The sequence below is a fragment of the Lates calcarifer genome, linkage group LG21 (genome assembly GCF_001640805.2).
Source record: "Lates calcarifer isolate ASB-BC8 linkage group LG21, TLL_Latcal_v3, whole genome shotgun sequence".
NCBI lineage: Eukaryota > Metazoa > Chordata > Actinopteri > Centropomidae > Lates > Lates calcarifer.
This window is the reverse complement of record NC_066853.1, coordinates 12,021,537-12,036,402: the sequence shown is the minus strand read 5'-3', so window position 1 is coordinate 12,036,402 and position 14,866 is coordinate 12,021,537. Positions and strand designations below refer to the sequence as shown.

At 43.2% G+C, this 14,866-nt stretch overlaps 1 protein-coding gene across 2 annotated transcripts in view; it reads right to left on the bottom strand.

The window, feature by feature from the left end:
* LOC108895272 (cell adhesion molecule DSCAML1) overlaps positions 1-14,866 on the bottom strand; it is a 95,486-nt gene that overhangs the window by 37,808 nt on the left and 42,812 nt on the right. The gene's annotated exons all lie outside the window — the stretch shown is intronic.

Below are 14,866 nucleotides of genomic sequence, written 5' to 3'. Positions count from 1 at the left end.
ATCCTCTTAACAAAACCTGAGCACATTTTCCACAGAAACCACTGATTTAAGAAGAAAAAAAATGGAGAACTACAATATAAGTGTCTTCGAAAGGCCCGACCGCAGCACTTAGGTGAACACATGGGAGCTTTTAACATACTCTGTCCCATCCATCTAGTGAGATATACACAATAGAGAAAGACAGATGAGGAGAAAGAGAGAAGAGAGAAGAGAGTTATTGTAGGTTTTAATAATTGATGAGTCTGTGTGTGTTATGGTAACAGCAGATTAGTGTCATTTTCATTTCACATCAGTGACTGCTTGGTCTGCCTCTGATTTATCTACATGCCAATAGAAAGAGAGAGAGAGAGTGAGTGAGTGCACATGTGTGTGTGCGAGAGAGACAAAGAAGAGAAAGGGATGGAAGGAAAAGAGATGAGGAAAGTGTATTTCAATGTTTGATTCTTTCCGCTTCTCTGAGTCTTTTTGTATTCTGTTCCCCCAAAGGGTTATTTTAGACAGAGTGCACTTCAGAGTTTGTAGTAGATTGCAGATTGTTTGGTTATACGAATGTGTGTGTGTGTGTGTGGTGTGTGTGTGTGTGTGTGTGTGTGAGAACATGCTTGCTGTTGTTTGCTATACATGATGTTTCAATGTCTTTTTGCGGTGTTGACAAGTGAGAACTTGAGTAAAACGCAGGTGCATTGAATAGTTGAGTACTGGAAATATGTGTTGCACTCACACAAACACACAAGCAGAGCTTCAAGCGACAGGTCAGCACCTAGTCACAGCACAGCAAATTTATTCTCAAACACTTAGGGTGCTAGCTGTTAGATGTGTTGAATTGTTAGTAAAAAAAAGAGGCTGCTGTAGTGTAAAAACGTCAGCAATTCAGCTATATTTTAGGTTGGTTTTATTTTGTTCATAAATGGTTTTTCAGTCAATACCAGTAGTTAATAAATAGATTTTCTAAGTTCTTATTCCTGTGTTTTGATTGATAAAATTTATGTTTATTGTGTCTTCATCTGCATGTAATTGTGCATATAGGCATGTAAAATGCCAATGCATGATTTTCTATGTGTATGAGATCAATGAACATGTACAGATAGGAATATGTAGGTTAGTATGAATGACCAAGTGTGTGTGTGTGTGTGTGTGTGTGTGTGTGTGTGTGTGTGTGTGTGTGTGTGTGTGTGTGTGTGTGTGTGTATGTCTCCTGCCACAATGTGAGCAACGACAATCGATGCATTTTATGGCTGCACAGCTCCATCCAAAGGAGATTTATTAAAACAGAGAGGACTAGCCTGGCTCCATGCCACACACAAACACACACACACACACACACACACGCTCTATCACTCTAACAAGACTGAGAAGTGAAGACGATTGAAGGCTTTACTTCTTGTGTCAAAGTGAACAGGTTTTCACTGACTAAACAAAATGTGCTTGTTTCCACTCTTTTCATTTACTCTTGTTTTTCTTTATTATTGATGAATCTGTTGATTATTTTATAGATTTAACAAGTCATCCAAAAGTTTATATCTTATCTTGAAATTGTGAAACCAGTGCTTCAACAAACAGAACAAATAAGACAGATGAGATATGGAGTGAGCGATAATAGGTGGTCAAAGTCTTTAACTTGATGAAGACATGCTTTATGTCAAACCATTAGTTGCTGAACCTTATTAAAAGTTACAATTACTGTGTCCTCCCCTGCTCTATCAGACTTGAATGATTGATCACCAAAATATTTTCGTTTCAGCCGCACAGTTGACAAAGTTTTAGAGATTTAGTCCACAGTCAGATCTGTGTCCAGCTGATATTTTCAGAGAGAGCATCTGCATTCTACTTGAGTCTACAGTGCCATATAAGAGGCATAGCAATATCTCTGTGTGTGTGTGTGTGTGTGTGTGTGTGTGTGTGTGTGTGTATGTGTGCCTGGGCTGTCAGATTTCTGAATATATATACATGCATGTGAGTGTCAGCCTGTGCATCTGCGTGCATATGTGAAAGTTCACACACACGTGTTTTCATGTGAGTCAGTCTGTTGTGCTGAGTGCTAAGCGACGTAAGCTGTAATTTCCAAGCATGCCCTTTTGTTCCAACCTGGGTATTAAGCCTTACAGGATAATATGCACTTGGCGAGTAGAACCCTGTATAACACACTGCTACACCCTGTCACAACATGCCTGGAGAGAGAAAGACAGAGAGAGTAGGGGGTAGGAGGGCGGGGTGGTGGCAGCAGTGGGTAGAGTAAGAATTCAGTGATGGTTAAGAATGGAGGGAGAGGAAGTGGTGGTTACAACGCTGGATGTACAGGAAACTTACCCCATCATTCCTCACTATGTTTCTTTTCTCATTTGGTCTTCATTTTTCTCCCCCTTGCTCAGATGCTGAGATATTTCCTTCATCAATTAACCTGCAGATGACTTTTTCCTGAATAATCAATGAATTGTTTAGTCCATAAATTGCCAGAAAATACAGTATTATGTCCATCACAGCTTCCCACAGTCTAAGGTGGCATCTTCAAATTTCTTTTTTGCACCACAGACAGAAATGATGGGGAGTTCAAAATACACTCATCCTAAATGGAAAGATGCAGATTAAGATGGATTTAAATTGCAAAAATATAGATATAGATATAGATTTCTTAACAGTTGTCCTAATACATGTGTAGTACCACATGCATGTGAGGATATACCAAACATGCATGTCGAGTGTAGAGACAATGCTTTAAGCTTGTAAATGAAGAGAGTAAAAACAGCCCATGGTTCAAAGGGTTTGGGATGAGTAACTAATCAATTAATAATTTCAGCACTGAAGTGCTTATCCAGTGTCACATCAAGAGAAATATTCATTAATAAAATCACTCTGTTCTTTCTTCCCTTGACTGCTCTGACTTCATCTTTCTACCACTCTTCACTTCCTCTCTCCTTTTTTTCCTCACCGCTGCTCTTTCCACCTGATATTTAATTTCTCGTCACTACCTGCTCTCCCGCTGTCTGTGGAGATGTGACACACCTAAACCAGCGGAGAGGGTGCAGCCAGCGATGGAGGGAGGCAGCGGAGGAGAGGAAGAGGGCTGACCCTACAGGGAGGAGGACAGCAGATGGAGATTGATGGAGGGAGAGATAGGGAGATAAAGAGAAACATGCCGTTGGGAGTGACAGAGGAGGGAGTGAGAGGGATGAGGGGCCTGCAGGCCTGAGAGCCACACATGGGTAAAAACAATTCTTCTGCGTCTTTCTCTATCTCCCTTTCTCTCTCTCTTTCTCTCTCTTTCTCCCCTTGCAAGCTTCTCCTTGTGGGAGAGGAGATCAATTCTCGTCTAGTCTGCCTACGCCTCCAGGAGTTTGTTGTTGTTGTTGAGTGTGTGTATGTATGTGCTCTGTGTCTGCTTTTACTCTCTCTCCCTTTTTTTTTTTTTTTTTTTTTTGCTGTGGGAGGCAGGATGAGAAATTTTGAGGTCTATCCCACACCCAAGGGAGGTGCAAAATTGCCTCACTTCCTCCTTATTTCCCAACCCTTTCCTGCCCTTTTTTACTCCTTTTTTAACCCTCTATCTGTGTGACATCTAGTCTCCATTCCCGATCTCTCTTCCTCGAGTCTCCCCTCTGCCCTCTACCTCTTTCTATATCTGCCTTTTTTCCTCTTAGTCTGTGCTCCTCTTCCCTCTCTAACAGGGGGGTCTGTAAGTAATGGAATCAGTTCAGCTGATCAGCCTGAGGCAGGAAGTCAAGCCAAGTGCAGAGTGAAGCTGCTGCTGGATCTGTGTGTGTGTGTGTGTGTGTGTGTGTGTGTGTGTGTGTGTATGCACGTATGCCTGAAATTCCACAGACAGACACATACATGCAAATAACGAGACAGAGAGACAGGAAGGAGGGGGGGCACACACACACACACACACACACACACAATGAAAAAAGGATTAGGGAGCCCTGGAGCATCACTTGTCTTCCCCAAAGTTCCTCCAGAGAGAGGACACCCCTCTTCTTTGAGATAGGTGGAGGAGACAGAGAGGAAGGGGGGTGGGGGAGGAGACAGAGGAGGAGGGAGAGATGGAGGCAGAAGATGAAGGGATGCAGGAAAGGTGTAGCTAAATATATCTCTGTTGAGTATATGACTGCAATTTTCAACAAATTATCATCAAATAGAAAAGGGGGAAGGAATGGCAAAATGAGATATCATACAGAAGGAAGCAACAAGAGAAGAAAATGATAAAGTTAACATAGGAATACTGGAGCCACCAGGGAGGCTCGGAGGAGAGGAGGAAGAGATCAGACAGGAAAGAAAGATAAAGAAAGTAACTAAGAAAAGATATACATATTTTGAGATGCTGGCAAGACCGCAAAGGAAAAGAAAGAGACAAAAATAGATAAAACAGTGAGTGAAAGCAAGAAAGAAAGTGATTCGGAGAGAAAAACAGCAAGAGAGGAAATGGCGTAGGTAAGGGGGTTTGTTCTTGGTGCTGCCATGCAAATGAAGGCGGCACTGCAGCAATGCTAACTAACAGCAATTCACACTGTTGGACTCATCACTTATTAATGCTCTACGGCTCCCCCCTCCCCACCATCTCTCTTTCTCCCTCCCTCCCATCTCTTTCTCTCTCTCTCTCTCTCTCCCTCTCTTTACCCATTCCCCTCTCCCCCTGCTCTCGCCAGGATCTCTCTCTTTTTTGTTCGCTCTCTCCCTCGCTGTTGCTAGGGCCCGTGCACTCACGTGACAACAGCTGGGTAGGGGGCGCTGCGGTGGCACACGGCGGCGCGTGCGTGCGAGCGTGCGTGCGTACCATGTGTGTGTTTTTTCGGTGTGTACGTGTGCGTGCTCTGTGTGTGCGACAGAGTACCCTTCATTAGAGGTAGAAATGGAATCAGCCATTTAAATGATGGCAATGGAGATCAGAGGAGAGAAACTGCTGAATGGATCTGTAATTGCTTCGCAGGCCTGGGCTATAGGCCACAGAGGAGCTCAGCACATCACTCTGCGCATAATGTCATTTTATTTTTCACTCGTGCTTTTTAACAAAAACAGATGCGGAAGACTGTCATGACAAATATTGCCAAGGTTTGCCTTTCAGATTTAAAGGCTAAATGGACCACGGGCTCCATACAATACAGACCAGTGGTCGCACAAATGGGTTTCTCACCAGTGCACACACACAAACACTTGCACATACAACTCACAATTTGTCTCACGATCTACACATTCTTACTCCCACTGTCTCACAATCCACGTTTGCAGAGTGCACTCAACAAAATGTAAGTGTGTGTGTGTCACCACAGGATGCCACAGCAATGAGCAGACAGTAGAGTACACCTACACATTCCTTATTTATTTCTCTTCTCCCGATTCAACTTTTCATTTCTGTTTTTCTTCTCTTTTCCACTTTTGCTTTCCTTTCACTGTGTCTCCATCTGCCCTCCACCACTACAATGCTAATTTTAGGGATTTAGATCTCTCACACATATACAGGAAAGATGTCAGTGTGTTTAAAGCACAAAAACTAGCAAAAAGAGCCATCATAGCTTCAGTGACACAGGTTTAATATTACTAGGCCAAAGCTGTTTTGTAATAGACAACCCAATAACATGGTGTTTTTGTGCTGCCCTTTACTCCCAAAGGGCACTGAAACTTAGTGAAGAGCACGTAGGCTCCATACACTAGAATTCCTTTACTTCGTTTCCAGGCAAACACACACAGAACTTAATGTCTTTAAATGTGGCAACATAGAGGTTTAACAGGCATGAAAAGGGTGAGGGTGCACTTGGGTGAGAAAGGTCAGTTTTAATTAAAATTTTTTTATCTCAGAAGAAGTAAACAGAAAACATCTACCCTTTATCCATCACTGATAATGCACGTGAGAAAAAGACGTGTGTGTGCAGCCCAGGATTTTATTGTGAAATTTGTGTACATAAATTACACAGATATGCACAAATAAAGTAAAATGAGATGTGGTTACTGCCAGTCAGCACCATGGACAGCTACATTGCAAACTATTCAGGAATTCTGGCAAAGGTAGCACCAAGGACAGCTCTGCTGCTGCAGGAAAACCTTCTGTAAAGTCTCAACATATGCGTCTGAGGTACAACGGTTGACAAAATTAAACTGTGTGAGTGTGTGTGTGTGTGTGTGTAAGTAATGTTAGCTACAGTAGATACCGTGCCAGAGTAATAAAATAGTAATGTGGCATATGGCCCAGTGCTACAGCCCAGCCTACCAGCAGTCAGTCAACACCCTATCAGAGACAAACAGCTTCAGAGAATCTAACACTGGTAGACATGGTGGATGTTTGTGTGATTGGTAAATACAGTGTGATGGATACACTGTGTTAATAAATGCATAATAGTCAGTGAAAACAGTTTAACAAACACGCAAATAATCACAGGCGGGAAAAACCTTGAAAGTAGCCAAACATACAAGAGGAAGAGGGTCAGTGAAGGGCACAAAGCCACAACAAGAGAACATAAAGTACAAACAGTGAGACATGCGGCAGCATAGTGACAACGTTGAAAAAACAAAACGGTCATCCAGTTGTGTAGTAAGTACAAATGGAACGTCATACTGGCAGGTATGTGTCAACTTTCTTAAGCAGTGCGACATAACAGGAAAGTAAACATGATAGCAAATATAGTGAAGTAATAATCACAATATTATTTCTGCTGTGGACAGTTATTTCTGTATAGTTTGATCATTTAAGATGCATGCATACGAAGTACTGGTATATATACACTGTAGCCATTGTAAGCTGGCACTGTCACTCCTCGAGGGACGTCATAGACACCCAGTCGAACATAACAATTAGAATGGTATGTATGTAAATACTGCTATAGATAGTAGAAGTTTTTTGTGTAATCTTGTATGTTTAATTTGTATACTTTAATTTGTTGTTGAAATGTTATTGTGTTTTTTTCTATCGTTTCTCTGAAATGTTTTTGTTTTCTTGTGTTCATCAGACTGAACTGTGTTACCTCAAGTCATATCTTTGGCTGAAAACATGAGGACTACTTTCACTGTTTTTGCCATGCAGGCTTCATAGTACTAAAATCATCAGCTCTGCCTCAGCTGATGAGCACCATTTCACAGAAATGTACAAATAACTATCTGCAAAAATCATGTAAAACATTCTGTGAAGCATTGTTCTTTCAAACAGTGAACAGGTAAAGAAGATGGTTTTCAGAATGAAAAAGAATGAACGGAATCGGTCCTGATCCCTCCCTCCTTCTCCTCCTCCCCCTCTCCTTCCCCTGGCTAATTTATTTGATAATTACCAAGGGCCCATTATGGCTGATTTCAAGGAGGCACTGGGAAGGCCTACTAAAAGCTATTTCATTTGAGCTGCTCATACTGTATCTAAGCACTCTCCTTGCATCACGCATATGCACTCACTCACACACTCACACACACACACTATATATATATATATATATATATATATATATATATAAAACATGACTTGTACAACTGTGAGTCCATTCAGACCCAACATGTAATTAACACCCTCACCCCCACCTTTATTCACATCTAGGGGCCATGAGTGTGTGCATGCATGTGTGCATCAGTGCATACATGCATGTCTGTATGTGTGGGGAGGGAGGGGGCTGAAAGGTGGGCAGAGGTGAAGGATAATAAAGATTGGATTCTAATAAAATGTTCTCATCCCCCTAAATCCCCCTCCTGCCCTCTCCCCCTACCTGCCATATTAACACCACCATTACAAGGGCAGATGAATGAAAATGAACAGAGCTGTGGTGTGATTCCCAGAGTGTCAAATCAATACCGCTCTCCTCCTCCTCTGTTCCTCTCCCGCCTTCCAAACCCGCCCTCTCTCCCTTCATCCTTTTCTCTGCTGCTATCATTTTCCTATTCTCCTCTCCTCTGTTGGGCCTGAAGAATTGGCATGTGTTTGACAAAGGGAAATCTACACCTAGCTACAATAGGCTCTCTCCCTATCTAAGTCTCTCTCTCTCACTCTCACTAGTATGAAATGAATGACGCTTGCTCCTATCTCCTCTCTATTCACATTCAAAGTAGTCTATAATAGTTAAGTGCTACTGAGAACAAGCCAGACACAGAAAGAGCCACAAGGACAGCATATTACTGCCACTTTCTTTGACTCAATCAGAGACAAAAGCTTGTGTAAGGACTGGGAAGAGGTTATGTCAAAATAACAGAAGAAGGTTAATAAAGAGTTGTGAATTCACAGACTCTCTCTTTCTCACTCTATGAGTGCATGACACACACAGTTACCAGAGACAGAATAATTGAAGAGGAAACACAGATACACACTCATTCTATTCTTATCTCCCTACATATGTTCCAGTTTTTCAGTCCCAACCCTTGACCTTCTCGTCCTCCTCTCCTCCCTTGTTCCGTCTGTTTTCCAGGTTCAGTGTGATGCAGTGATCTGAGGATAGGTATGCAGAGGACTAACGCACTCATTAAAAAGGCATGCTTCACCGTCAAATGCCAGCTGCCCACCCCCCCTCCCCACCAACACCACCACCACCACCACCACCACCGCCGCCACGTCTGCCATTTTCTTTGTCTTTCCCCTCTCTCGATATCCATCACTTCCCTTCGTTCCTCTGTTCTCTACCTCCATCTCTCTCCCTGCTGCTGTCTCTCTGTTTCTCTTTCTATATCTGTTGTTAGAAGGTGACACCCTGTACACCCACACACCCCTCACCCTCTCTGAACAACTCATGCTTGAGACTACAGAGAGAGAAAAAGAGAGAGGAAGAAGAAAAACAAATAAAGGAAATGGAAAAATGCACTCATCCAAACCAAAAGAAATAGAAAGAAGGAATCTGATAATCTTTCTGTTTTTATCATCAGCCCACCCACCTACCCCGTCATCTTCATCTCTAGCTTTCCCTCTGTAATGGTTGAAGGCCTCTACCACACTTAAGCAACCTTAATTGGAATGGCCATAAATATTCAAACAGCAAGATGGAGGCAGGAATGGATGTCTGGGTGGAGAGATGAAGAGAAAAATGGTGAGGAAAAGTGGGCTAGGAAGGAAAAGACACTAAAATAAGTGCAGCCAACGAGAGACAAAAACACCCTGTCGTCCTCGGATTGTTTGCGTGTTTTTCTTTTCTGTTAAATTTATGTTCAGCCTGTCAGAGTGCAAACACAACACACGACCTGGAAAAAAATGGCTCAGACTACTTACTTATCAGTGATTCCATTTGGTCGCTGACAATGACACACATACAAATACATACTCCCACCTTGTCAACATGTGGTGCATTGTGTCGCTTTTGTCTTTAATTATTTAGTCTCATAGATAATAGATACAGACATGCTTGCCAGTCATGAGAAGGCTAACGGGACATATCTAATGCATTATAAACACACACACACACACACACACACACACACACACACACACACACACACACACACACACCACAATGCACTCAAAGAGTGAACTCTACTAAAGCATGACCTTATTTCTGCTGTGGAAAAACAACAATGTGTGAACAGTCCAATTTCACACACAGGTCTGTTTTGTGTGATTGTCATCTATTATGAAGAGGAAGACAAGGCAAATGGGGAAAAGACTGATCATGGATCATCTAGTTTTTAAGCTTGATTTCATGGTGTACTTGTGTAAATATAACAATAGTGTTCTGCATCTACACAGGTATCTGCACACGTGCAGCACTGTCTACGGTGCCCCCTTCTGTGCGTATGAGAAGGGGAGACACCGAGAGAGCGCCGGCACACATGTGATGAACTCTCACACAAATCAATAATGCCTTGCCCTTTGTAAAGCCATGTTGTCCTCAGTGGGAGTACTACAGTGCCACAGCATGTAAGCAGCACCACAGTGACACATACTGAATCTCAGGGAGCAGGAGGTCACCAGGGAGCAAGGCCCGTGTGCGGATGAGTGCACCTTGCATGGCAGGCGGATGTGAGGAGTGGAGGGAGGGAGGGCAAGGAGGGAGGCAGGGAGGGAAAGGGCCTGCCGTTCTCCTACGCATTCCTTTCCCTGGCTCCCCTCGTTCGCCTGCGCCACTGTGATGATGCACCCTCGCCGCTGTTGCTGGGCATCTTGGCGACAGAGACCCATAAGAGGATGAAGAAGAGGAGGAGGAGGAGGAGCAGGAGGAGGAGTCAAAAGCAGGAGAACGAAATGAGGGATGATGGGAAGCAAAAGAGCTGCGGAGACAGATGTTGCAGATTGGAGTGGAGTAGTGGTGACATGCTAAAAGCGGGTTCCCCAGACGTTGCGGGGAGGCCTGAGGGGCCAGGAGTGCCCGAGGTACGTGCTAGGAGGAGGGGGGGGGGGGGGCCACCACAGCAGAGCAGCAGCTCTCCCTGCCTCCCTCCCTGCATGACTGTCTCTCTGTCTCTTCTGCCTCACTGCCCCCCTACACTCTGTCCCACTTTAGCCCAATGTCACTGCCAGATCAAGGGGGAGGGAACATAAAGAAGAGACAGAGAGTAGAAAGAGAAAGAGCAAAAAAAAAAGGAGAAAAAAAGAGGAACTAAGAGGGAGAGAAAGAGCGAGGAAAGACTGATTGAGGATTGGAAGAAAAAGATGGAAGAAAGCTCCCAGGGAGGAGGGGGAGGATGATGATGATGATGAGGACACTCATGCTGGAAGAGAGCATGGGGAGTCCAGCTAAGGTGCCATCACAAGCTTTCATGTATCCAGATTTTCTCTCTCTTCCTCTCTCACAATCCCTTCTCTGGGAATTCTTTTGTCTCCTTGTCACACAAACATACCGCACTCAGCATATGTAGAGTTACACAAGCAGTCAAGCACAAAGCCCCAGTTGAAAGTACATGTAAGTGCAGGCACAAGCTTGCGCGCGCACACACACACACACACACACAGGGCAGCTAGTCAAGGCATGCTTTGTGGTCCTGTCAGCTGATCCAGTGTCCCATGGCATGGTGATGTGTGATTCTTGGAGATAAGCATGCTTAACAGGACAACAGTACAACAATCCAAAGCCACAATGGGCAAACGGTTCAATAAACACCATGTTTCTTTCACTTTGCTGGCCTTTAATACTGTTAAATTTATTAACTGTCCTACATCCCATTTACCCTTAGAGATCGCTGCAGCCAACTGGACACACAAAATTTAGCACTGGTCTTTACATTATAGCAGGTAGACATAGTAAAGATAGTAAGCGTGGGAGTAAAAGTAGTGGGAAAATATAAATCAAAGTTGTTAAGAGAGCACTCCACTGATTTAGCGTTGCACTTCTATAAAACTGTCAGACTCACAATGGACAGTTTAAAAAAAAAAGGATTTAAAACTGATGTAGCAGAGCCAGTGATACACTTTCTTTTTCTTTGTCAAAACCTAGCACTGTCATTACACACAATGCAATTCCACAGCTGACAGGTTGGTCAGACATTTCCTGTGTGAAATTGGTGGAGCTCCTCTTTAAGGGATTAAAGAAGTTCATCACTGTTAGATGTGACTATTATGAATGGTGGAAATAACAGATAAGGGTGTGTATGATAGATGAGGAATGTAGCGTGGAGTCTTTGGTCTTCCTCAATTTACCACTGAGAGAGAGACAGAGGATATTCTGAAGCACCTGGTGTCACTTTACGACTCAGAAATCAAATTCCCACTGAAGATGATAGCCCTCTGGTTTCTGCAACACCACCTGGAAGTGCTCACTATAACTACTGACAGAAGCCAAACCCTAACCCAAAAACTTCACCTTTTACAACCAAATCCCTTTACCTTTTGATCTGCTCAAAGGTCATGCTTACTGCGTGTTTGCTGTACTGCCACCTGGCTGCTACTATAAGCAAGACAAAATCTGATCAAGGAGCTGTGACAAATTCAAAAGAAACATAACTGAACTTGAGAACATACAGTAACAAGGTGACCCTAGATGAAGTTCTGAATGTACTGTCTAAAAATCAGGAAAACAGGAAGGATGATGAGTTTTGAAGTCATTTTGCAGACGGGTCACATACATGCAAATTGGCCATTACAGATTAGAATACAGAAAAGTGTGATTAAAATCTGAAAACATTTGAAAACGGTGACCTCTCAATCAGCTTAACCAATTGTACCACAACAACAGAAATTCAGAAAGCATCAACCATTTACAATAGGACAAAAAAATGATGTTACACCAGCATGGTTAAACAAAAATCCCAAAATGGCTGCCAGAGGAGGATGATGCAAATCTACACTTAAACTGTATGGATCCTCTCGACATTTGAGCAATGTTCATCCATGTCCATCCATCCCAACCTCAAAGGCATCTCTGATAATGGGAAACTCACCATCCTAATGAAACTTTGAGAATAAGTTCAGGCAGGAAGAATATTATCATTCTAATTTCCTCATCCCACCAAGTCTCCACCTCTCAGGTATTATCAGATGAACTCACCATGTTTGCCTGCTATTCTGTCAACTAATCATCTTTCTGGCTAAAGGACATTTCAACTACATTATCTGTTATCTGTCATTGAAGAGAACGCCACTTATAAATGCTTTCCAGGCAAGAGCTCTAAATTGGCTACAAATCAAAGGCTTTTCACCCAAATGAACCCTATAAATTGATTTAATAGACAAGGTCAACACCAAAAGACTTTTTATAATTTGAAAATAAGACACTGCATTTTCGTCCACTTGTTGTGTCTTTCTTGACCTTGGTGGAGGAACCCAATGCATCATATTGTTGGCCTTCTCTATGCATGTTACTTCTGAATCCCACAGCATAATGGCATAAATACACTCCAACTATGCTGCCGACATGGCTATTGCCTTTCTCACATTATTAATCATACTTCTGGGATACTTGGGGATGTCTCATATTAATGATAGTCCAAATGCACTGGTGGATGAACTCTCTGGGTACACATACATATGGATCCAGCCATGTAGAACAGGGCAGGATAGCGTGGAAGAGCCTTGGCAATGTCCTGGCCCCATCCCGTACCCCCCTGCCTTCTACCCACATCTAGGTTTGACAACAAAACAACCCCCACCATCCACTGCCCAATCCCTGTACAGTCCTCAGCATCCCTCCCTGAAGAGTGGGAGGTCTCATCAAGGGCTGGCACTGAGATATGGCAGTTTGGCTAAAGGTGGCATTTGCCAAGGTCATTCAGCATGTGTGTGTGTGTGTGTGTGTGTGTGGTGTGCCACCATCTCTGCTGCATGAAAGAATTCCACCATATTATATTTGGATCCAAGAACAGCGCCAACATGGGCCATTTTTGTATTTCAGTTTATAATGCAGTATGCAGAGTAGGGGCCATCTTATGATGCTGCCTTGCTGTCTGTCTGCAGTATAAGGGAAAGGCAAGGCTTGCTGCTGCTGCTTCTTGGTTTTAATGGGCCAGCAACTGAAGCTGAACCTCAAATCATCATAATGAGAGAGAATGAGATCCACATACGCAAAGGGGGAGGAAGGGAAGGTAGATAAGGAAATCGGGCAAGAGGAGAGAAAAGAAGGGGAGGGGGGCAAAGAAACAGAGGTGAAGAAGTGGAGAGAAAGGAAGATATAAGAAGAAGGGAAAGAGGAGTGAGAAATGAGATTTGCTTGGGTGATATGCATCAGAGCGACAGAGCGTAGGGGAGGAATAGATGGAGGGAGGCAGCAGTAGAGAGGGAGGAGGGAAAGAGAGAAAGAAAGCAGAAGTATTTTTTTTGTTTCTATAAGCCATTTGTTTTTATTAGGCTTCCCTGCCTGTCCTTATAGCTGCTTCCTGGGCTCTCCACTGGCTTGTATTTGTTTATGTTCGGTTACAGGGGCATGCCTATAGTGGTATTTACAAGCATAAAGCAAAATGTTGCATTCAGAATGTCTGGACTTTTTTTATTTGCTGTGGTTGGACTATAGCAAAGAAAAGGGAGGAGAGGATGCGCACCTCTCAGAATTTACTCCTTCGACAAGGATTGTTTTTATTCTAATTTAGTTTTAATTGGCCTGAAATGATCATATCTTATACTATCTTACCATCAACAAATCCTGACTGAAGCCGAGAATGATTTTATCCATGAGAGGTATTGTATCAGCTGTGTAGCCAAAGCCTTATTTAGCTTATTCCTCTGTGCAACAGACCTCCATCCACAAACTATTAAAAACACATGAGTGAGTCACACAGTTGCACTGGGTGACATGTTCCTTTATTATGATAAACACGGCCACTGCAGTTTATTTTGAGTCAATCCCACATCTACCATCACAATGCCATAAATAATCACTAATGCACCATGTGTGTATTAACTCACAGATGAAACTATATATTTGGAATGAATGGGGTTGTGGCTAAGTGCTACAGACAGGGAAGATAAGTCAGAAAGTATTTAGAGATGAACTAACACATCATTTGTTTTGTCTTATTCTTTAATGCAAAGTGAGATAATTTTTCATCATTTTTTAAAATTCTTTGCTGTTGAAATGGAGTGGTCATTTAGACTAACGCGAGCATATAAATAATATGGAAAGTGAGGGTGATAGCCATAGCTCAAAGAGCTTCACACCGTGAGGAAAAACAAAGCTAAAAAAGTATTAAGAGACTGGGTGCAGTTCAGTGTGGGAGAAGAAGCTGGGAGAGAATGAGGGACGCGGGGAAAGATGGAGAATGGGAGAGCGAGGGAAGGAGGGGGAGGGAGGCAGAAGAGAGGGAATGTGACAGAGTGGTGACAGAGGGAGAGAGCGGAGCGCTGTGTGTGTCAGGACTGTGTGTGTCTCTGTGCTCGTGTCCCCAGGCGCAGGCAAACATTAGCTGCATTAAGTGAGTTGACAGGTCCCTCCCCATTACCACTACTGGTGGCCCAGGGAGAAAGGGAGAGAGAGGGAGAGAGAGAGATAGAGAAAGAAAGAGAGAGAGAGAGGGAGGGAGAGAGAGAGAGGGAGGGAGGGAGAGAGAGAGAGGGAATGGA